This window comes from Hyperolius riggenbachi, chromosome 4 (assembly GCF_040937935.1).
Source record: "Hyperolius riggenbachi isolate aHypRig1 chromosome 4, aHypRig1.pri, whole genome shotgun sequence".
Classification (NCBI taxonomy): domain Eukaryota; kingdom Metazoa; phylum Chordata; class Amphibia; order Anura; family Hyperoliidae; genus Hyperolius; species Hyperolius riggenbachi.
The window spans coordinates 93,360,424-93,385,704 of record NC_090649.1 but is presented as its reverse complement, the minus strand read 5'-3'; positions in this window follow the sequence as shown (position 1 = coordinate 93,385,704).

The following is a 25,281-nucleotide window of genomic DNA, read 5'->3' as shown; positions in this document are numbered from 1 at the left end:
GTTCCATCCTGGTTAAAATAATTCTAGATTTTAGCTACAAATGCATAATTCCCGCTCCTGTATCAATGATTGTTTCTTCACAACAGTCTATGATACTGGGTATTTAAAATGAAAATCACAAACTTTACTTATTCCAATCACGCAAAAGTTATCCTGTCTCAAAGATGGGCAGATAATTAGCGTGTGAAATTACCGTAATAAAACTTGGCAGCTAAACTTAAAACTACTTGAAGACACTGAAGTAGGAAAAGTAATTAAACATGAAATTAGCAATCTCTATCTGAATAATAGACTTGACACAAAAGAAGTGATACACTTGAAAACTAGGAAATGCTATATTTGGAGTGTATTTATGAAATATGAGGATAGAAGAAAAGGAAAGAAAATAGATCAAAATAAATGCAGTGGAAAAATGACATTAAAAAGTTCCACCAATTAAAAACGCTCTGAAATTACAAAAATTAGACACAAAATGAATGACTGATTAAAAAAAGAATATGTTTACAGGACATAAAAAATAAGTGAGACCAGACAAACTCTTACAAGGACATTGCAGAAAGCTAAGGCAGGAAAATGTATTCAACAAATTAAGGTAAAAATGGAAACATTAAATATTAATTATAGGAAATGTATTTTTAGACACTATATAATTATATATAAGATTTAATCAGAACTTTATCAATAATGTAAACTACTGTAGATTAAAACTACATGTACAGAAGTACTAGAGAAGCTATTGTGGCATGAGGAAAAGACTTATAAAAGTCCAGGACTTGATGTTAGTTATGAGAATTTTATAAAAGATACAAATTAGTTTGTAAAACATCCCCTGGACACGATTAATGACGTAAAGTTAGGTCCAGCAAAAAAGGAATATCAGCAGCACCGCTACAGTGAAAAAGATAGCTCTTTTATTTGTGCAATAAAATCATGTAGCAAAATGGAGCTAGAGGCAACTACAGCCCGTTGTTTCGAAGCGACATGCTTCTTCTTCAAGTTGCAAGCTCATAATGACAAACAATGTTCTCATACCTTCTTATATATGGCCACACATTCAAATGTCAGCCAATCCACAAATAGGACTTGAGAAGTGACCAATCAGAGCAGACCAAAAGAGTAGAGGACCTGATGGGGAACTTCAGTACACAGGAAGTACAACCCACAAGTGACCTCACTGTCAGAAAACACTCCCATAAGAAAAACGGCTGCTAAACCACCCCCAAAAGGAAAAACGGACCTGATGGGAAACAGCCATATACGCGTAAAAAAAAAATCACATGATGCGTAAAAATGTACACATAAACCTCGAACGCGTAAACGCATGAAAACAGCACGCTAAAGGCATCCGCAATGAATGCTAACAAGAAAAAACGCGTAAAAAGCGTAAAAATATACGCAAAAGATCTAAGAACGCGTGAAAAGTAACGCGTAAAAACCTCTGAATAAATGCCAACAAAGCTTACGCGTAAAAATTAGGAGTGGCGTACAAACATACGCAAATAATTAAAGTAAACTGTGCATGACAAGACCTGTAAAAAACAACAAAAGACAAAAACCTGTAAAAAATATGTGCAAAAAAGTATACTGATATGCTCAGATTGGTCATCACTCGTGCATAAACATCAAGAACCTTAATCACATATAATGTGATTAAGGTTCTTGATGTTTATGCATCTTTTGTTGTTTTTTACAGGTCTTGTCATGCATAGTTTACTTTAATTATTTGCGTATGTTTGTACGCCACAAGACCTGTAAAAAACAACAAAAGATGCATAAACATCAAGAACCTTAATCACATTATATGTGATTAAGGTTCTTGATGTTTATGCATGAGTGATGACCAATCTGAGCATATCAGTATACTTTTTTGCACATATTTTTTACAGGTTTTTGCATAAACATCAAGAACCTTAATCACATTATATGTGATGTAGATTCTTGATGTTTATGTATGAGTAGAGATGAGCGTAATGACGTAATTACGATTTCGTGAAATTTAGCGTAATTAGTGTAATTACGATTATGGCCGTAAGTACATAATCGTAATGAAGAAGGATTTCGCGAAATTTCGCGTAAGCGTAATTTTCGCGTAATTTTCGCATTACAATGGGTATTTGTTCATGCCGTAATTTCGCATTAAACGCTACCGTAATTTCGCGTTAAACCGTAATGCTCCGTATAATATAAAAAAGCAGCCGACTTTAAGGGTTAATAGCAAAGCCCCCTTAAATGCTAAGAGCCTCAAATTTGAAGAATATATTAAGGAGATCAGAAGGAATAAGAGGAAATTTTTTTTTTTCAAAAAGACCTTATAGTTTTTGAGAAAATCGATGTTAAAGTTTCAAAGTAAAAATGTATACATTTAAAAACCCGCCGACTTTAACGGTTAATAGCAAAGCCTGCTTAAAGTTTAGGAACACCAAATTCCTAGGGTATATTAAGGGGATCAGTGGAAATAAGAGGAAAATTTTTTTTTTCAAAAAGACCTTATAGTTTTTGAGAAAATCGATTTTTAAGTTTCAAGGGCAAAAATGTCTTTTAAATGCGGAAAATGTCAGTTTTTTTTGCACAGGTAACAATAGTGTATTATTTTCATAGATTCCCCCAAGTGGGAAGAGTTTTACTTACTTCGTTCTGAGTGTGGGAAATATAAAAAAAAAACGACGTGGGGTCCCCCCTCCCAGACCTCTTTAACCCCTTGTCCCCCATGCAGGCTGGGATAGCCAGAATGCGGAGCACCGGCCGCGTGGGGCTCCGCACCCTGACTATACCAGTCCGCATGGTCCATGGATTGGGGGGTCTCGGAAGGGGAGGGGCAGCCAAGCTTTCCCCTCCCCCTCCGAGCCCTTGTCCAATCCAAGGACAAGGGGCTCTTCTCCACCTCCGATGGGCGGTGGAGGTGGAGGCCGCGATTTCCTGGGGGGGGGGGGGGTTCATGGTGGAATCTGGGAGTCCCCTTTAAAAAGGGGTCCCCCAGATGCCCACCCCCCCTCCCAGGAGAAATGAGTATAGAGGTACTTGTACCCCTTACCCATTTCTTTAAGAGTTAAAAGTAAATAAACACACAAACACTTAGAAAAAGTATTTTAATTGAACAAAAAACATAACCACGAAAAAAGTCCTTTAACCTCCTTAGCGGTAACCCCGTGCTGGACACGGGGTAAGCCGCCGGAGGGTGCCGCTCAGGCCCTGCTGGGCCGATTTTCATAATTTTTTTTTTGCTGGACGCAGCTAGCACTTTGCTAGCTGCGCCAGCACTCTGATCGCCGCCGGCCCCCGCCCGATCGCCGCTATTTGCTGCGGCGCGCGGCCCCCCCCCCCCAGACCCCAGCGCTGCCTGGCCAATCAGTGCCAGGCAGCGCCGAGGGGTGGCCCGGGACTCCCAATGACGTCCCGACGTCAGTGACGTCGGTGACGTCATCCCGCCCCGTCGCCATGGCGACGGGGGAAGCCCTCCAGGAAATCCCGTTCTATGAACGGGATTTCCTGATCGGAGATCGCCGAAGGCGATCGAAGCGGGCGGGGGGATGCCGCTCAGCAGCGGCTATCATGTAGCGAGCCCTCGGCTCGCTACATGATTAAAAAAAATATTTTTTAAAAAAAAACTGCTGCGCTCCCTCCTGGCGGTATTTTTCATACCGCCAAGGAGGTTAATATTCTTAATTAACCATTAATACTTACCTGTCCCTTTAAATAAATGATCCCTCAAAATAGCCTCGGAAATGTTCTATCAGTTACAATGTAACAAAGTTATTACAATGTAACAACTTTGTTACATTGTAACTACGCCGCACCCGACGTCACTCGCCGCTCAGCCGCCGCATACGCGTCTGCGCTGCACGGACCCGACAGAGCTCTGAGCTATATAGCTCAGAGCTCTGAGAAGCATCTTTGAATTTGGGCTCCAAGGAGCCCCATTGGTCCTTAGCAGACCAATGGGGCTCCTTGGAGCCCAAATTCAAAGATGCTTCTCAGAGCTCTGAGCTATATAGCTCAGAGCTCTGTCGGGTCCGGGCAGCGCAGATGGGTATGCGGCGGCTGAGCGGCGAGTGACGTCGGGTGCGGCGTAGTTACAATGTAACAAAGTTGTTACATTGTAATAACTTTGTTACATTGTAACTGATAGAACATTTCCGAGGCTATTTCGAGGGATCATTTATTTAAAGGGACAGGTAAGTATTAATGGTTAATTAAGAATATTAAAGGACTTTTTTCGTGGTTATGTTTTTTGTTTCAATTAAAATACTTTTTCTAAGTGTTTGTGTGTTTATTTACTTTTAACTCTTAAAGGAAATGGGTAAGGGGTACAAGTACCTCTATACTCATTTCTCCTGGGAGGGGGGGTGGGCATCTGGGGGACCCCTTTTTAAAGGGGACTCCCAGATTCCACCATGAACCCCCCCCCCCAGGAAATCGCGGCCTCCACCTCCACCGCCCATCGGAGGTGGAGAAGAGCCCCTTGTCCTTGGATTGGACAAGGGCTCGGAGGGGGAGGGGAAAGCTTGGCTGCCCCTTCCGAGACCCCCCAATCCATGGACCATGCGGGCTGGTATAGTCAGGGTGCGGAGCCCCACGCGGCCGGTGCTCCGCATTCTGGCTATCCCAGCCTGCATGGGGGACAAGGGGTTAAAGAGGTCTGGGAAGGGGGACCCCACGTCGTTTTTTTTTATATTTCCCACACTCAGAACGAAGTAAGTAAAACTCTTCCCACTTGGGGGAATCTGAAAATAAAACACTATTGTTACCTGTGCAAAAAAAACCTGACATTTTCCGCATTTAAAAGACATTTTTGCCCTTGAAACTTAAAAATCGATTTTCTCAAAAACTATAAGGTCTTTTTGAAAAAATGTTTTTTCCTCTTATTCCCACTGATCCCCTTAATATACCCTGGGAATTTGGTGTTCCTAAACTTTAAGCAGGCTTTGCTATTAACCGTTAAAGTCGGCGGGTTTTTAAATGTATACATTTTTACTTTGAAACTTTAACATCGATTTTCTCAAAAACTATAAGGTCTTTTTGAAAAAAAAAAATTCCTCCTATTCCTCCTGATCTCCTTAATATATTCTCCAAATTTGAGGCTCTTGGCATTTAAAGGGGCTTTGCTATTAACCCTTAAAGTCGGCGGCTTTTTTACATTATACGGAGCGTTACGGTTTAACGCGAAATTACGGTAGCGTTTAATGCGAAATTACGGCATGAACGAAACGCGAAATTACGCGTTGAAAATTACGCTTACGGTATTTTCAATTACGATTTTAATGGCAATTACGCTACCGTAATTTCGCATCGTAATCGCACATTTCGCATGCGTAATTATAGTAATGCGAAATTACGAAAATTTCGGCTCAACTCTATGTATGAGTGATGACCAATCTGAGCATATCAGTATACTTTTTTGCACATATTTTTTACAGGTTTTTGTCTTTTGTTGTTTTTTACAGGTCTTGTCATGCACAGTTTACTTTAATTATTTGCGTATGTTTGTACGCCACTCCTAATTTTTACGCGTAAGCTTTGTTGGCATTTATTCAGAGGTTTTTACGCGTTACTTTTTACGCGTTCTTAGATCTTTTGCGTATATTTTTATGCTTTTTACGCGTTTTTTCTTGTTGGCATTCATTGCGGATGCCTTTAGCGTGCTGTTTTCATGCGTTTACGCGTTCGGGGTTTATGCGTACATTTTTACGCATCATGTGATTTTTTTACGCGTATATGGCTGTTTCCCATCAGGTCCGTTTTTCCTTTTGGGTGTGGTTTAGCAGCCGTTTTACTTATGGGAGTGTTTTCTGACAGTGAGGTCACTTGTGGGTTGTACTTCCTGTGTACTGAAGTTCCCCATCAGGTCCTCTACTCTTTTGGTCTGCTCTGATTGGTCACTTCTCAAGTCCTATTTGTGGATTGGCTGGCATTTGAATGTGTGGCCATATATAAGAAGGTATGAGAACATTGTTTGTCATTATGAGCTTGCAACTTGAAGAAGAAGCATGTCGCTTCGAAACAACGGGCTGTAGTTGCCTCTAGCTCCATTTTGCTACATGATTTTATTGCACAAATAAAAGAGCTATCTTTTTCACTGTAGCGGTGCTGCTGATATTCCTTTTTTGCTAGTTTTGAACTTGATGAGCAACAAGTTCTGATCAGCTATAGCACGCTTGTCTCCATTGAGAGTGCTGGGTCAAACTACTTGTTTGCATAAAGTTAGGTCCATAAATATTTGGAAAGATACAGGTAGTCCCCGACTTACAAATGCCCGACTTATGAATGACCCACTGATACGAACGGCATGGATTTCGTGTTTTCATGGGAACAAGTCAAAACTTTTTTTTTTTTCAAATATGACTTGTAGTTTTTGAGAAAATCGATTTTAAAAAATTCAAAGAAAAAATGGCTTTTAAAATTGTATAAGCATGCACAGAGGGCAGAGGTGACACAGAGGGGGACACTGGAGGCACAGGAGGGGCACAGAGGAGGCACAGGTGATAGAGATGGCACAGTGTTATGACTTAAGAACAGATTCAGGTTAAGAACAAACTTACAGTCCCTATCTCATTCGTTAACCGGGGACTACCTATACAACCTTTTTCTCATTTTGGATCAATACATTACCACAATGAATTTTAAAGAGAATCTGTAGTGTTAAACTCGCACAAAAGTAAACATACCAGTGCATTAGGGGACATCTCCTATTTCCCTCTGTCACAATTTCGCAGCTCCCCGCCGCATTAAAAGTGGTTAAAAACAGTTTTAAAAAGTTTGTTTATAAACAAACAAAATGGCCACCAAAACAGGAAGTAGGTTGATGTACAGTATGTCCACACATAGAAAATACATCCATACACAAGCAGGCTGTATACAGCCTTCCTTTTGAATCTCAAGAGATCATTTGTGTGTTTCTTTCCCCCTGCAGTTCTCATGCACTGAAGTTTCAGGCTGCTCTTTTCTTCCTGCAAACAGCTTTGCCCTTGTCTAATTCCTCAGTATGTAAAAGCCCACCCAGCTCAGAGGACGATTTATCCAGCTTGTAAAAGATAAGAGAGAAGAGAGAAGCTGCCCTAATCTAAATAATACACAGGCAGTGTGCATAGAGGGGCCTGGAAGGGGGAGTTCATAGCAGAACCACAACACTGAAGAACAGGGGAGGACTGGGGCCTTTTGGCCTGGAGGGAAAACACAAACTAGAGGCCCGTTTTCACGGCAGCCCCTGCCCAAATGATGTCACACATGCGCCCCACGTGCTATATGCCGACGGTCATGTGGGGCACCAATGCAGAAATACAGCAAGGACACTTGAGGGACAGCGTGACAGGTAAAGTATAATGCACAGGCATCAGGGGGCACATAATATATTTTGAGGGACAATGGCCCAGGTTTCCGTCACATTCATCATTTGTGATTGCTGCACTTGATCGAACACATCAACCTGAGATTTCCCAGCATCTCAGATCAATACATTCAACTAATTTCCACCCCAAATCAGTCAAATCGTTGATTGGGCATGCTTGTGGCAGCACAGGTTTTCATCTGATTAAATAATTATCGAAAAGATTGGTGGATCGGCCAGCCCTAAATCATTAAATGAGAGGCAGCCTGGGGGGAAATCTCCCCCCTTCCCCCTGGCCAGTCCTCCCCTGCTGAAGAACTTGGCAGCCTTCCAGACACAGGCCGACAAGTCTGACAGGGGAAAGATACATTGATTTATTACAGAGACTGTCATAGTAGAAAGTGCTGAAGTAAGCCAGAACACATTAGAATAGCTTTTGGAACTTGTAGGATGATAAAAAACAGGATGCAATTTTTGTTACGGAGTCTCTTTAAATGAAACCACTCAGATGCAGTTGAAGTGCAGACTTTCAGCTTTTATTCAGTTGGGTGAACAAAACAATTGCATAAACATGTGAGGCAACTAAAGCACTACCCCAATTAAGACAGACACATCAACTAATTAGGAGAATTGGGTATCTCATAGAAAAGCACTTGGATTTAAACAATCCCTATAGGCACATCTCGGCGATACCAAAGTATCTGAAATATACCTTTTATTGTGTATTCATTAAAAAGTTAAAATGCCCTAAATGAACTACCGGTACCATCTAATCCTGTAGCACACACTCGTGTTATAGTCCTGTAAAATTGTCTAGTTGGAAAAAAAGTGATAACCCGTCAGTCCCCTATGCAGAAAGTAGACCACCCTAAACGTACTGAGAATAAAGGTGGCCATACACTTATAGATTTGCAGCAGATAGGACCATCAGATAGATTTCTGGCAGATGCCTGTCATGTCCATTTAAAGAGAAGATTAGAAGTAGGGCTGGCACACAACCAAAACTGGAATGCAGCAGCTGGATCCTGGTTCAAAACATTACGTGCTCTAGGTCCCATACACATCAGTATTTTAATTAGAACAAACAGTAGACCTGGCACCGATTGCAATAATCCAAGTTTTCTTTAACCCAGCAGGTACACGCAAGACATAGGAAGCAAGTGGATAGTCGGCCTACTTTGGCCGACTATCCACTTGCTTCCTATGTCTTGCGTGTACCTGCTGGATTAAAGAAAACTTGGATTATTGCAATCGGTGCCAGGTCTACTGTTTGTTCTAATGAAAATGCCTGTCAGGTCCAATCTGAAAAGATTCCCAATAGATTTCAGAATGAAATATATTGGAAATTGATCTAAATGCATATTGGACCATTAGATCTAATGCAACTCTATGAGCCATTGATCTGCTGCCAGCAGCAGATCCACCTAGATTTTCCATCCTGTCAGATTGATCAAATCCATCGAAATCGGCCGCAAATCGATCGAATAGGGAATTTGATAGAATCAATTTCTGATCGATCTGAAATCGACCAGTGTATGGGCCCCTCCCTTATTAAGCAGTCCCGCCTCGTACTTAGCCAGCACCTGTCAGTATCCCAGCAACCACTGGGAGTAATGGGCCGGCATAAGTGGGTGTATCTATCTCAAACAAAGCACACCTCTTTATGTCAATCAGCCAGAAGAAAAAAAAACATTTTTCACTCATCCGCTCTCCTGGAAACAGAATATTTTTGTGAAAATGTGAAAATTAACTTCACATTTTCTTTCATCCCTAATTAATACCTAACCAAGGCGTAGGAAACCAAAAGTTATAATGTTTACTCACTTTAGTCTCTAAGGCCGCTTGCTACATGCAATTCCGATTTTTGATTCTGATGAAAAAACTTTGCAGCATGCAGTACTTTTTTTAATCGGAATAAAAAATCGGATCGTATAAAAAATCGGAATGGCTTGGAGTGTACAAGAGGCCTAAATTTGTTTTTATTCCTGTGCTGCTGTCATTTACAGTAGGTAGTAGAAAGTAGAAGTAGGTTTTGGACTAGTCCATCTCCTCATGGGGCATTCCCAGCATTGTTTAAAAAGACACTCTCTGCAAAGGATTTATTCAAAGATGCTGCCCAGCCTCTGTGCTTGCTGCACACTTTTTTGGCAGTTGGATGGAGCAACTGCCATTTACTAGTGCTTTAGAAAATAAAGAAAACCCTGAGAATCCCTCCATGAGGAGATGGGCTAGTCCAAAACCTGTTGATTCTGTCAGATTTCTACTACCTACTGTAAGTGACAGCAACATAGGAGAGAAGTAATTTATGGCTAATTTTACTCTGAAAGAAACATACTTCTCATTTATATGTGTTTGCATATATTTTAAATTTCAGCATTTTCGCGATAGTGGTCCTTTAGGGGCTCTGTCTCTGACGCAGGAGGCCAGGGTTTGAATCTTGGCTCTTCCTGTTCAGTAAGCCAGCACCTATTCAGTGAGGAGACCTCGGGCAAGACTCCCTAACACTGCTACTGCCTATAGAGCTTGCCCTAGTGGCTGCAGCTTTGGTGCTTTAAGTCCGCCAGAAGGCAAGCACGATGTAATGAGATAGTTCTGTGTCTTGTTTTGTGACACAGACAGCAATAAACCACCAATAAAAGCCACATATGGGCTCTAGCCCTTGCAGTCATTATCCAAAATTACAAGGAAAAGGGTTGTATAGGATTCCACCTGAAAAAAATGTTTTTTATTATAATGCGTAACATTGTACTTGATTATATGATTCAAATTTTAACGATAGTAGTTGCAGTTAGAGATGGCCCGAACCTCCGATTTTTGGTTCGCGAACCACGTTCGCAAACCTCCTCAAACATGCGAACTTTCGCGAAGCGCAATAGACTTCAATGGGGAGGTGAACTTTGAAAACTAGAAACATTTATGCTGGCCACAAAAGTGATGGAAAAGATGTTTCAAGGGATCTAACATCTGAGTTTTTGCATGGAGAAGTGGGATAGACGCTAAAAGTCCCGGGGAAAAATCTGGATTTGACACAAAGCAGCGTTTTAAGGGCAGAAATCCCATTGCATGCTAAATGGGAGGCATAAAGTGCTTTAAAACATCTTACATGTGCATACATCAATCAGTGAGTGTAATTAGAGTACTGCTTCACACTGACACACCAAACTCACTGTGTAACGCACCGCAAACAGTTGTTTGTGTTGTGACGGCCATGCTGGACTGGTGCGCACCATGGCGAGAGTGCAGGCGATAGCGGTTTTCAAGTCCATATGGTTGCCAGGCTGAGGTAGCTCAATGACAGAACAATAGTGACCGTCCAGCTGATCGAATTTGGTCAGTCCACAATGAAGCAACAACCTTATTATCTTGGGTGTGCCCCCCCCCCCCAAAGACACTCATATAGCCGGCGGTCATTTCTTCATAGTGATACGCAAGCCCCTTCACCGCGGCAAGGTAACGATCACGAAGGGGAATTGACACATGCCTTTTGTTTTGTTGTTGCAGCTGCAGTGCAGCCAGAAAAATTAGGCAGGCATGTACACGCACCAGAAAAATTATTATAGCGGTCGCTGCTAGCAGTGACCTTAAAAATTCAGGAATTCGCCTGGAGTCCTGGACCCTGTTGGTGGTGGCGGAGAAGGCAGTCAAGCGGTCTGCAGGCAGAGATGCGGTGTGGGGAGCGACTTAGTCATGGGGCAGGCAGTCACATGGCGTGCAGGCAGAGATGCTGTGTGCGGGGACTGACTTAGTCTTTGGGTAGCCCTGACCGTGCTTTGCACACCAGGCATCCGTGGTCAGATGGAGCCTTGACCCAACTCTGTGTGCCAGAGATGTCACCACTTGCCTTTCAACATCATGGTACAGTTTAGGTATCGCCTTTTTTGAGAAATAATTGCAGCCTGGTATCTTACATTGCGGTGTGAGCTTTGCTTTTGTGTGCTGCTTTTCCTCAGGTGGGGTCATCCCATTGCAGTTTGTGCTTTGTAATCATGTGCCTTCGTAAGAAAGTTGTCCCTACGTGGGTCTTGGTCTTTCCACTGCTCAGTTTTCGGTGGCAGAGAGTACAGATGGCATTGCTCTCATCTGAGGCAGACACACAAAAAAAATGTCCACACCGCTGAGCCCTGTGATGATGGCACTTTGGTGATGGCTGCAGATGGAGTGTTAAGTGGGGAGCCAGAATCAGAGCAGGAGGAGGAAGATATGTCACGCTTCCGTGCGTAAGCTGAGAAAGATGAGGTGTTCTGTGTTAAATAGTCAACTACATCCTGACAATATTGGGGGTTGATGGCATGTGCCTTCTTCTGAACACTGTACTTTGGTCGAGGGCCGCACAAAATCACGACAGCGCGACCTTGAACAGACCTGCCGGGTGGCCTGCCTCTGGGTCTGCCTCTGCCTGTTGTTTTGTCCATATCGGGGGGGATGAAGTGAAAGGTATGCACTGACTTGACTAATACAATGTGCAGTCACACAGGTGCAGTGAAAGGTAGCAGTGACTGGTATTACAATACAATGTGCAGCTGTCACACAGGTGCAGTGAACAGGTATGCAGGAATTTGTATTACAAATGTGCAGCTGTCACACACAGGTACCGTGAACAGGTGCAATGACTGGTGGTAAATTACACTGCTTGCGCTCACGTAGGTGCACTGAACAGGTTACAGGTATGCACTGCAGCTGTCACACACAGGTACTGTGAACAGGTGCAATGACTGGTGGTAATAACAATGCGTGCGCTCACGTAGGTATAGGTGGGTAGGTGCACTGAACAGTGAACAGGTGCAGTGATTGGGATTACAACTGTGCAGCTGCCTGTCACACACACAGGTAGTCACTGAATGTGCTGGGTCTGGCAGTGGCACAGTAGGAATTACCAAGGCGTCTATGCAACACAAGTGTCTGTGGGACACACACACACAAAAAAAAATAGATCACAAGAACAAGATTAGCTCTCAAAAGAGCTGTTGAGGGGTGCTTTTTTAGCAATAAGAATCAGCAAAGAGCAAGCTAACAAGCCTACAAGAGCCTAACTAAGCTTTCCCTATAGCTCTCTCTGCAGCAGCAGCAGCAGCTCTCCCTTCTCTAATTACTGCAGGCACACGAGTGAGTCCAATGCCTGACGCTGCCTGCCTTTTATAAGGGGGTGTGGGGCTCCAGGAGGGAGTGTAGCCTGATTAGCTACAATGTGCCTGCTGACTGTGATGTAGAGGGTCAAAGTTGACCCTAATGATGCACTATGGGGGCGAATAGAACTTCCCAAAAAGTTTGCGGTTCTCCGCGATCGCGAACCCCGGAAGTTTGCCGGTTCCGGTTCACCAGCGAACTGTTCAGGGCCATCTCTAGTTGCAGAACATTGATAATGACTGGAAAACGCTGTTGTCTGCCAATTACTAGAGTCATGCAGCTAGACAGGATATCATAATGAATGACTAGAATTGACAAAACTGTAAAAATATGTCACGCAGTGTATATATATCCCTGGAAGCCTAAGAATGAGGAATGACAGCTAATAGATTGCAGCACAATGCCGGCAGATGACTAAATCGTAACTCTGCTCGTCATTAAACGACTGTTCTGATGACTACAGTACAAAGAGGGCTGGGAAGTGTTACATTATATTACCAACAAGGCGCATTCCACTTATACATGAGCACTTTCCCTGATTTCCCCAAATTATCCCAAACACCACACTTAAAGGATACCCAAGGTGACCTGTGACATGATGAGACATGTGTATGTACAATGCCTAGCACACAAATAATTATGCTGTGTTCCTTTTTTCTTTCTCTGCCTGAGAGAGTTAAACATCAGGTATGTAAGTAGCAGTTCTTGTCTGAGTTAGGACTGGGTCAGACAACAGCGTGACTCTCACTGATAAGAAATTACAACTATAAAACACTTTCCTAGCAGAAAATGGCTTCTGAGAGCAGGAAAGCAATAAAAAGGGTCAATAGTGCATAGATTTTAGCTCTGGCATACTCCATTGAGCAAAAACAATAAAAAAGTAAAAAATCTTAAAAAGTAGATTTAAATATAAAATAAAACTGTAGAATATCTTAATAAGTCATTTTTAGGAGGAGGAGGATAGATACAAATGTTTGTTTTATTAGTTTATTTTTGCCTCGGGTGTCCTTTAAGCACCCGAGCAACTGGACAGGGTCACGGAGAGTTCTCTTGTACTTCCGGCTTGGAAGCAGGAGCATCAGAGTCCCGTGAAGCACAAGTGAGTGAACTTCCTGTGATCCTGTCCGCTTGCTCGGGTGCTGAAGTGTGGTGTTCGGGATAATTCAGGTTTCTAAATTCAATATCCTAAATTCCAACACCAACACTACATAGCAACTCCCGCCTCTCCTTCACCAGCATCTAATCCTACCTATCCAAAATACATCATATTTTCACACCTTATCAATTAAATGCCTTTTAAATTACCAGCAAGCAAGAAAATATACAAAACTAGCCAACCCGTGGTGTAGCATACGCCGAGCTGGAGGGATAGCGGGCAGGAAGGGGGTATTGGGCACAGCGGCAGGGAGGGGGGTCAGACCCCCCCTCCCTCACCTGGGTCCCCCATCTGCGCTCCCCCTCTAGCTTAAGTTCAGCAGCAGCTGCAGCTATTAGTAAGAGGCAGTGGGTGGGGATGACTCACCTCTTCTGGGTTCCAGCGTGTGTTCCACTGTGTTCACTTCCTGCAATGCCGCCCACTGTATTGTAAGTGGACGGCATTGCAGGAAGTGACGACAGTGGAACGCATGCTGGAATGCGGAAGAGGTGAGTCATCCCCACCCACTGCCTCTTACTAGTAGCGGCGGCTGCTGCTGAACTTAAGCTAGAGGGGGAGGGAAGATGGGGGACCCAGGTGAGGGAGGGGTGGGGTCCGACCCCCATCTGCGCTCCCCCTCTAGCTTAAGGTGTGCACAAATTATTATTACCTTATACCCCTTTGCCAGTAGTGAGTGCTAGTTGTGTAATGTAGTCCAGTTATTGGAGCTCTGCACATCAATGCAGATAAATCATTCAGGTATACGTTTTGTTTGAAAGTGTTGCCATGTCTCCCACTGAGTAAATGTAATTGTCTTTATCCACATTGATTTTAGTATGTAGGGACAATACTGGGTGGTAGGAGGCACCCCAATGTAAGTGTCAGAAGACAATGTTGTTAGGTGTTAGTAAGGAACAATCTTACATTTATGTGAAGGTTAAAGAGTAAATTTATTGGACCCCAAAACCAACAAAGCGTTTCTTGGGATTCCCCTGCTTCTTCGGGTCAATAACACAGCCCCATATTCAATTCACTTTTTCTCCCGTGTTTTCTCCTGTGTAATATTTTCATACCTTTTCAATAAAATGCCTTTTAAACCACCAGCAAGCAAGAAAATAATCAGAATAATGTTGACAGTACGTCTTCTTGAGATAAGACAATCATTTTGAAGGATCAACAATATAATTGCTTTAAAAGAAAGTGTAGAAAATAGCTCATAGTTAGGGCAATCCATTAGTTTTAGCCCCCCCCCCCCCCAAAAAAAAAAAAATGGGGGCAAAATTGGAGGCAAATAGTTTATAACTTTTTACATTCCTCAAACCCTTAACAACTTCAATAAATTGCATTTCTTCTTTCTTCTAATTCCGGGAGCCACATCTGCTCATGACCCTTCATTTAATGTTGAAACAGGTGATCCCCCCCGAAAGGTTTTTTATTGAGTCCGTTACAATTTCCCTTTTCAAGCTGTACAAGTTGTCGTAACAATGGAAAAAAAGCAATCCTTGTCGCCTACATACAGAAAACAAGATTTTCCTCTGTGCGCTTAATTCAATCGATACATTCTTTATCTTTTTTCGTGAAATGCCAGCTAACATTTTCCCTGATCTATTTGATTCTAACTAATTTTTTTCTTCTTAGTAATTTGTATTTCCTTTGGAATGTCTTGTTGAGAGTATCATTGATTTTCTTTTTAACCTTATTAAGTTCCTCAAGAAGCTTGAGGGATGAATCCGATTTATGCCTCTCCTGTAGATTCTGAAGCTGCCAAATGAAATGATTAAATTCTTCCTTTTTCTGTTTAGATTTTCTATCTCTATATTTAGAAATTCTGCATTTTTAACACATTTTAAAATGTCTATTAATAGTGTCTCTGAGATGTGAGGGGTTCTATTATTTGAGTTTCTTGGATCAGTTCACTGTCTTTCAATATTCCTGAATCCACTGTCCAAATTTGGTTTTCAGGTCCATCCACCCACCAGTTAATTTTTAGGATTAGTGGGGCATGATCCTATAAAGTGCAGTAAAGTATTTTAATGTCCTTTGTCTCTTTTCATTAATAATAATAAGGCCAACATTTGTATAGCACTTTTTCTCCGTTTAACTCGCTATCGACTAAGAGATGCAGCACACTCAATAGGCCACCCTGCATTGTTAGGGGTTCTTGACCAAGGACTCCTTATTGGCTTGCTGAATAGAAAGAGCAAATATATGAACCCAGGTCTCCTATGTCAGAGGCCTTAAAGAGGAACTCCAGTCTAAACAAACATACTGTCATTAAGTTACATTAGTTATGTTAATTAAAATAGATAGGTAATATACTCTCTTACCCACCCTGTTTTAAAAGAACAGGCAAATGTTTGATTTCATGATGGCAGCCATCTTTTTGGTTGAAAGAAGGTGACAGGGAGCATAAGACACAGTTCCAACTGTCCTGTGTCCTGAGCACCTCTCCCAGTTGCTAGGCAATGTGAATAACAACATAGGAAATCCCATCGTGCTCTGCACAGCATCAGGGGAAAAAAGCCTGGGCTTTTTTTCTTTGATGGGTGGAGCTTAGCCAAAAATGCAGGTAAAATGATGCTTTGGTAAGAAAAACAAAGTTCTGATGCTGTGAAACTTTTAAAGAAACACCAAGTCTTTTCAGTTTTGCTGAGTAGATTTTTAGTCCGGAGGTTCACTTTAAGTAGTGATTTTTCTATTGAGTAATAATCATGAGTAGAAGGTATAATCTCTGTTGTCCATGTTAAAAATTCTCCAAATATCTACACATTTCCTAGCTTTAAGTAGTGTTTATTAGGTATATTTGTTATTTTTCTCAAGTTTTGTATTGGTGATTCAAAGGTTAAATTAAAATCTCCTACTGTAATGATTTTTTCTTTGGGTATAGAGATAAGCAGCATGAAAAAAGAAACATTCTTGTAAAGTATTAGGTGTGCATCCCCAGATTATAATTAACCCTACTGACGGCTATTGGAATTTCAGAGTCAATTGGAATGGTTAGAGTATTTTTTTTTCAATTTCAAAAGTGACCCTTTTAGAAAGTTTTTTGGAGACTAGATTATAGGATACTATTTATTATGAAGTTTTTATTATTATATAACATTTTTTTGGGGGGAGACAAGATGATAGGATACTGTTTATTATGAAGTTATACATTTCTCAACCCCTCTTGCATCCTGAGTTGGCCCCTTAAACCTTATATTATGCAAATATAAAAATCCTCTGGCTGCTATGATGATAGAAATCTCTTTTATGAAGGAAGCTGAAGGTCAAACATAACAAACTTAAAAGTTAAATGAACTGGGACAAAAACATCAAACCCTGCATCCACAGCCTCACCTGGTCAGGCCCAGTCCGCCCGTGATGCCAAGTGAGGTGACTTCCTCAGGCAGAAGAAGTCTGGGGGCAGCACCAGGTAGAAACAGGAAGTGAAGAGAGTGCCTGGCCAACCTATACTGGGGGCAACTGTACCTAGCTACCAATACTAGAGGCACCTATACCTGGCTACCTACCTATACCGAGGGTGGTTTTTTGGGGGTGGCTCACTGCAGCAAATTGTCAGGTGTTGTGCGATCATTCCAATTTGAGGGGCATCCTCACAAGTTTACCTCAGGCAGCAAAAAGTCTAGAACCGGCCCTGCACGTGGTACCATGTTACAATGCATAAATAGCTCTCTCTGGCTCCCCTGTTTTTAATATAATGGCCATCAGTAAGAGTTAACTTGAATAAAAATGATAGCAGCCTAAATTATCTTTAAATATGATTATTGTTTGCAAAATACTATAAATGTACTGCATCCAACAAAAATATCTCTGCTTACACCCTGAGCAGTGCTTCTGGCTCCACCTACTCTGTGTATTCACCCTGTTTCCATCTCACCCATGTCTTTTTTATTGAGCTTTTGAATGAAAATATCTTATGCCAAATCCATCAACTTTCCTTGAGCAGGTGCAGGTATATGTTTTTTGTTTTTGTTTTTATGACTAGCCCTGTTCTTTAGATCATCTACTTTTGATGCCATGGCCCTTCTTCAATTTGCTCAGTTTTCTCATAAGAATTTTTTTTTTAATCTTATGTTTTAAATAACTTTTCAGCAGTCTACAATTGAAAAGTACCAAAATGTAGGTAAAATGTTACTGCCAAAATTATTTTGAGTATTATCTTGCTCGCTGGTGACTTAAAAAGCATTTTATTGATAAGGTGTAAATATATATCCTAGGAGAAAACTTAGAAGAAAAAGTGAATTGAATAACACCCTTTTCTCTTAGATGATCACTATACATTTCAAGTAGTTCACTCGTATTTTTGGAAACCTTGCCCAATTTTTTTAACATCCAATTTGACTAATTCTAATGTGTCATTACATTTCATAATTGCATCTTTTAGTGATTTTATTTTACTTGAGAATTGCTTCACTAGCTGTGTTTTAATAGTTTCTGTCATTGTAATTTAAAGGGAACTTTAACTGGGAGGGATGTGGATGTTTCATTTTAAACAATACCAGTTGCTTGGCAGTCCTGCTGATCTCTTTGGCTGTAGTAGTGGCTGAATCACACACCTGAAACAAGCATTCAGCTAATCCAGTCTGACTTCAGTCAGAGCACCAGATCTGCATGCTTGTTGTGGGGTTGTGGCTAAAAGTATTTATTAAGGCTCATACATAGAGTTGGGCCGAACGGTTCGCCGGCGAACGTGGTTCGCGCGAACTTAGGTGGTTCGCGTGCGGGTGTCGCACGCGAACGTTTTGCGGCAAAAGTTCGCAAAAAATCGGTTCGCCCCATAATGCACCTGAGGGTCAACTTTGACCCTCTACATCACAGTCAGCAGGCCCAGTGTAGCCAATTAGGCTACACTAGCCCCTGGAGCCCCACCCCCCCTTATATAAGGCAGGCAGCGGCGGCCGTTATGGCCACTCGTGTGCCTGCATTAGTGAGAGTAGGGCGAGCTGCTGCAGTCTCTCATAGGGAAAGATTAGTTAGGCTTAACTTCTTCCTGGCTGCATACCTGTTCTGTTCAGTGAGCCCTCAGCCCACTGCATACCTGTACTGTGATCCTGCCACTGCATACCTGTTCAGTGATCCTGCCACTGCATACCTGTTCATTGATCCTGCCACTGCATACCTGTTCAGTGATCCTGCCAGTGCATACCTGTTCAGTGATCCTGCCAGTGCATACCTGTTCATTGATCCTGCCACTGCATACCTGTTCAGTGATCCTGCCAGTGCATACCTGTTCATTGATCCTGCCACTGCATACCTGTTCATTGATCCTGCCACTGCATACCTGTTCATTGATCCTGCCACTGCATACCTGTTCAGTGATCCTGCCACTGCATACCTGTTCAGTGATCCTGCCACTGCGTACCTGTTCAGTGATCCTGCCACTGCATACCTGTTCATTGATCCTGCCACTGCATACCTGTTCAGTGAACCCGCCACTGCATACCTGTTCTGTTCAGTGAACAGTTTGGTGTGTCAGTGTGAAGCAGTACCTTAATTACACTACCTGATTGATGTATACACATGCAAGATGTTTTAAAGCACTTTAGGCCTGTCATTTAGCATTCAATGTGATTTCTGCCCTTAAAACGCTGCTTTGCGTCAAATCCAGATTTTTCCCGGGGACTTTTGGCATCTATCCCACTCCGCCATGCCCCCCTCCAGGTGTTAGACCCCTTGAAACATCTTTTCCATCACTTTTGTGGCCAGCATAATTTTTTTTTTTTTCAAAGTTCGCATCCCCATTGAAGTCTATTGCGGTTCGCGAACTTTAACGCGAACCGAACCTTCCGCGAAAGTTCGCGAACCCGGTTCGCGAACCTAAAATCGGAGGTTCGGCCCAACTCTACTCATACACACAGGGCAAGCGCATGTCTGGGCGACAGTTGCCCCGTGTGTATGATGGCCCATACACACCAGCTACAAATGTAGCTGGTGGCTAGCCCACAGGAGCGTGTGCGCAACAGTTCGGCGACAGCTCGTTGCCAGTTCCCTCCGCATACACACTGCGGAAGAGGGATTAGGCATGCAACGGAAGCTGTCGCCGACGTCCCTCCCCCCCGCCGGAAACACAGTGCACTGAAGTGTAGGTCGCTGTCGCTAGTCCGCATACCCACGCGGACTAGCGACAGTTGCGGCGGAGTTGTGGCGGCAACTGTCGCCAGGCGATTGACCGCGGCAATCGCCTGGCGACAGCAGCGACAACTGATGGTTCGGGATACGCGCCCGTGTTGCGCGCCCGTGTTGCGCCACATACTCACGGGCGACCTGTCACTGCAACACACGCGCGCCACGTGGTTGCGGCGACAATTGCAGCCCATGAGTATGGGCCATTAGGCGCGCACCCCGAACTGTCGCCAGAGACAGCAGTTGCTGTGCGATTGAAACGTTCAATCGCCGGCATCTTCTGTCTCCGCAACTGTCGCTAGTCCGCCACGCATACTGCCTGTGTATGCGGACTAGCGACAGCTACTCACACACTGTGAACAGAGCTTCTGGCGGGGGGGCCGAACCTTCGGCAACAGCTTCCTCCACATCTCTGCCTGTTGGGCAGAGAGGTGTAGACAGCTGTCGCTCAGGCGGAGCTGTCGCCGAGCTGTTGCGCACACGTCTCCTGTGTGCTAGCAACAGCAACAACGGTGCCTCGTGTGTATGAGGCTTTATTAGAGACACAGGATAAGCAGGAGAGTCAGGCAAATGGTATTACAGTGGCTTGCAAAAGTATTCGGCCCCCTTGAAGTTTTGCACATTTTGTCACATTACTGCCACAAACATAAATCAATTTTATTGGAATTCCACGTGAAAGACCAATACAAAGTGGTGTACACGTGAGAAGTGGAACGAAAATCATACATGATTCCAATTTTTTTTTTACAAATAAATAACTTTAAAGTGGGGTGTGCATAATTATTTAGCCCCCTGAGTCAATACTTTGTAGAACCACCTTTTGCTGCAATTACAGCTGCCAGTCTTTTAGGGTATGTCTCTACCAGCTTTGCACATCTAGAGACTGAAATCCTTGCCCATTCTTCTTTGTAAAACAGCTCCAGCTCAGTCAGATTAGATGGACAGCGTTTGTGAACAGCAGCTTTTCAGATCTTGCTATAGATTCTCGATTGGATTTAGATCTGGACTTTGACTGGGCCATTCTAACACTTGGATATGTTTTGTTTTAAACCATTCCATTGTTGCCCTGGCTTTATGTTTAGGGTCGTTGTCCTGCTGGAAGGTGAACCTCCGCCCCAGTCTCAAGTCTTTTGCAGACTCCAAGAGGTTTTCTTCCAAGATTGCCCTGTATTTGGCTTATTTACATCCATCTTCCCATCAACTCTGACCAGCTTCCCTGTCCCTGCTGAAGAGAAGCACCCCAAGAGCATGAAGCTGCCACCACCATATTTGACAGTGGGGATGGTGTGTTCAGAGTGATGTGCAGTGTTAGTTTTCCGCCACACATAGCATTTTGCATTTTGGCCATGCTGCAATTGAAAAATTAACAAAAGGTGGTTCTACAAAGTATTGACTCAGGGGGGCTGAATAATTACCCACAACCACTTTGAAGTTATTTATTTGTAAAAAAATGTTTGGAATCATTTATGATTTTCGTTCCACTTCTCACCACTTTGTATTGGTCTTTCACGTGGAATTCCAATAAAATTGATTCAGGTTTGTGGCAGTAATGTGACAAAATGTGGAAAACTTCAAGGGGGCCAAATACTTTTGCAAGCCACTGTATTTTAAAAGGAAAAATCCATATCCTTCCTCAGTTTAGGTTCCCTTTAAAAAGGTTCTGTGAATTTCTGAAACTTGTTTCAATCTATGGCCCATATGCAACTAACTTTTTCTTTTGAGTTTTCCCCTAGGTGATAATTTCACACCTTGTCAATAAAATGCCCTTTAACCACCTGAGCGGTCTGGACGAGCTCAGCTCGTCCAACACCGCCGGAGGTCGCCGCTCAGGCCCTGCTGGGCCGATTTTCATCAAATAAAAAGCAGCACACGCAGCCGGCACTTTGCCAGCCGCGTGTGCTGCCTGATCGCCGCCGCTCTGCGGCGATCCGCCGCGAGCAGCGGCGAAAGAGGGTCCCCCCAGCCGCCTGAGCCCAGCGTAGCCGGAACAAAAAGTTCCGGCCAGCGCTAAGGGCTGGATCGGAGGCGGCTGACGTCAGGACGTCGGCTGACGTCGATGACGTCACTCCGCTCGTCGCTATGGCGACGATCTAAGCAAAACAAGGAAGGCCGCTCATTGCGGCCTTCCTTGTTTATTCTGGGCGCCGGAGGCGATCGGAAGATCGCCTCCGGAGCGCCCTCTAGTGGGCTTTCATGCAGCCAACTTTCAGTTGGCTGCATGAAATAGTTTTTTTTTTATTTAAAAAAAACCCTCCCGCAGCCACCCTGGCGATTTAATCAGAACGCCAGGGTGGTTAAAGCACCAGCAAGCAAGAAAATACTCAAAATAATTTTGACAGTACATTTTCACCTACTTTTTGTTAATTTTTCAATTGCAGCATGGTCAAAAGTTATTTTTCTAAGACAATATGAAATTCAATCTACTAAGAGAAAACTCAGGATAAAAATATTGGCCCTAATCTCTTTGTATCGGTCAGAACCTAAGCTTTGAAGACTGACAGCCTAATTCCATTCACTTATCTGGGATCAGAGCATTCTTCCTCTATAACTCTGGGGTTTCCAGGAATTTGGGACGTCAGTCTAGGGAAAACTATGTCATATTTTTTTCTTTAGTGTACAAAACTTTATTCTTATCCCTTTTGGTCTACATTTGTATGGAATAACCAGATTCCAAAGCTACTGTTAGAAACTCAGTGATAAGTACAGTGGGCACACCAGAACAAGATTTCAAATTACAAATGGCATAGCATCAAGTCTGAATACTTGTCAGCATTAGATCCAAGTGCTTTTTCCTTTTTCAAAGTAAACCTGAGACGTCAATAAAGAAAGATTTGATACTTACCCGGGGCTTCCTCCAGCCCAATAGGCACCGCTCAGTCCCTCGGAGTGCCTCCGTTCTCTGACTATCGGTCCTGGTAATCTTGCTCAGTTGCGTCAGTCAGGGTCTTCTGCGCATGCGTGCCCCCACCACACATGCACAGAAGAGCCCAACTGGCTCGGCAGAGCCAGTTACCAGGGCCGATAGCTGGAGAACGGAGGCACTTCAGAGGATGGCGAGGGACTCAGCGGTGCTTATGGGGCTGGAGGAAGCAATGGGTAAGCACCAAATCTTTCTTTATTGATGCCTCAGGTTTACTTTAAAATGAAAAAATTGCCCAAATCACGTTCTCACTTTGTAATGATAGGGAATTGAGTGTTGCATGATGAGGTAAAAAAATGTATTCAAACACTTTTAGCACACAAGGCTGCAACATAGCAAAAAGTGAAAAAATCTGAACGTTTTCTGGGGACACTGGCCCTTATCCAATTCACTTTTCCTCTAATGTTTTCTACTAGGAGATAATTAAATTAATAATGATAATTAAATAACTTTTCAGTACCCTGCAATTGAAAAAGTACCAAAAAGTAGGTGACAAAGTACTGTCAAAATTATTTTTTTTGCTTGCTGGTGGCTTAAAGCAAATGTGAAGTAAGATTACGATAGAAAATCTGATACTTTCCTAGGGAGAGGGAACGCTCTGGATCTAATAGAGACTTCCTGTTCCTCTCATGGTCCCCTCATTCTAGTGCTTTGGAAGGCTTCAGAAGCCCGAGTGCTCGTGAAGATGGGTGGCTCCATACTATGCATACGCAAGTGCTTGCCACAGTGTGCTCCATACTATGCATACGCAAGTGCTTGCCACAGTGGCTCCATACTATGCATACGCAAGTGCTTGCCACAGTGTGCTCCATACTATGCATACGCAAGTGCTTGCCACAGTGTGCTCCATACTATGCATATGCAAGTGCATGCCACAGTGTGCTCCATACTATGCATACGCAAGTGCTTGTCACAGTGTGCTCCATACTATGCATACGCAAGTGCTTGCCACAGTGTGCTCCATACTATGCATACGCAAGTGCTTGCCACAGTGTGCTCCATACTATGCAGACACAAGTGCTTGCCACAGTGTGCTCCATACTATGCAGACGCAAGTGCTTGCCACAGTGTGCTCCATACTATGCATACGCATGTGCTTGCCACAGTGTGCTCCATACTATGCATACGCAAGTGCATGCCACAGTGTGCTCCATACTATGCATACGCAAGTGCTTGCCACAGTGTGCTCCATACTATGCAGACACAAGTGCTTGCCACAGTGTGCTCCATACTATGCATACGCAAGTGCTTGCCACAGTGTTCTCCATACTATGAAGACGCAAGTGCTTGCCACAGTGTGCTCCATACTATGCATACGCAAGTGCATGCCACAGTGTGCTCCATACTATGCATACGCAAGTGCTTGTCACAGTGTGCTCCATACTATGCATACGCAAGTGCTTGCCACAGTGTGCTCCATACTATGCATACGCAAGTGCTTGCCACAGTGTGCTCCATACTATGCAGACACAAGTGCTTGCCACAGTGTGCTCCATACTATGCAGACGCAAGTGCTTGCCACAGTGTGCTCCATACTATGCATACGCATGTGCTTGCCACAGTGTGCTCCATACTATGCATACGCAAGTGCATGCCACAGTGTGCTCCATACTATGCATACGCAAGTGCTTGCCACAGTGTGCTCCATACTATGCATACGCATGTGCTTGCCACAGTGTGCTCCATACTATGCATACGCAAGTGCATGCCACAGTGTGCTCCATACTATGCATACGCAAGTGCTTGCCACAGTGTGCTCCATACTATGCATACGCATGTGCTTGCCACAGTGTGCTCCATACTATGCATACGCAAGTGCATGCCACAGTGTGCTCCATACTATGCATACGCAAGTGCTTGCCACAGTGTGCTCCATACTATGCATACGCAAGTGCTTGCCACAGTGTGCTCCATACTATGCATACGCAAGTGCTTGCCACAGTGTGCTCAATACTATGAAGACGCAAGTGCTTGCCACAGTGTGCTCACGCATGCTCAAAGCGGAGTGGCCCATCTTTAGGAGCACTCAGGCTCCCAAAGTCTTTAGAGGATACTCAGAGCTGTAATTGGCCAGTCGGTCGAAAAGCTCTTGCGATTGTGACAACGCTGGAATGAGGGGAGCGTGAGAGGAAGGGGAAGGTTCTATGGGACAAAGAGCTTGAAAAGCATTTTATTGATAAGATTTTAAAATACAGTATCACCTAGGAGAAAACTTAGGAGAAAAAGTGAGTTGCAGGGGCGTTGCTAGCCCCAAAGATCAGTGGCACATGTCCTGGATCTATTCTGGGGTGCCCCCGATGTCTCCCATGTAGTCAGCTGTGGAGCCTCAATGGCTGGCATGCTGGGAGCTGTGGTGCATCAATCGGGGTATGCTGAGTGCTGTGGTGCCTCTATGTTAGCATATTGGGCACTGTGATGCCTTTATGGGGACATGCAGGGAGCTGTGGTTCTGCTATGGGGCATGCTTTGAGTTGTGGTGCCTCAATTGAAGGCTTGTGGGAGCATGGGAGGGAGTCCACTAGAAGGTCAGGAAATGCTATGGGGGGACTGCCAGATAACCTGGCAGCAGGCCAGCCCGCACCCAGCAGAAAGCCAGACCAACCAGCACAGATGCCAGGTAACTCTGCTTGGTTATGTTTAAGTGACACTGCCTAT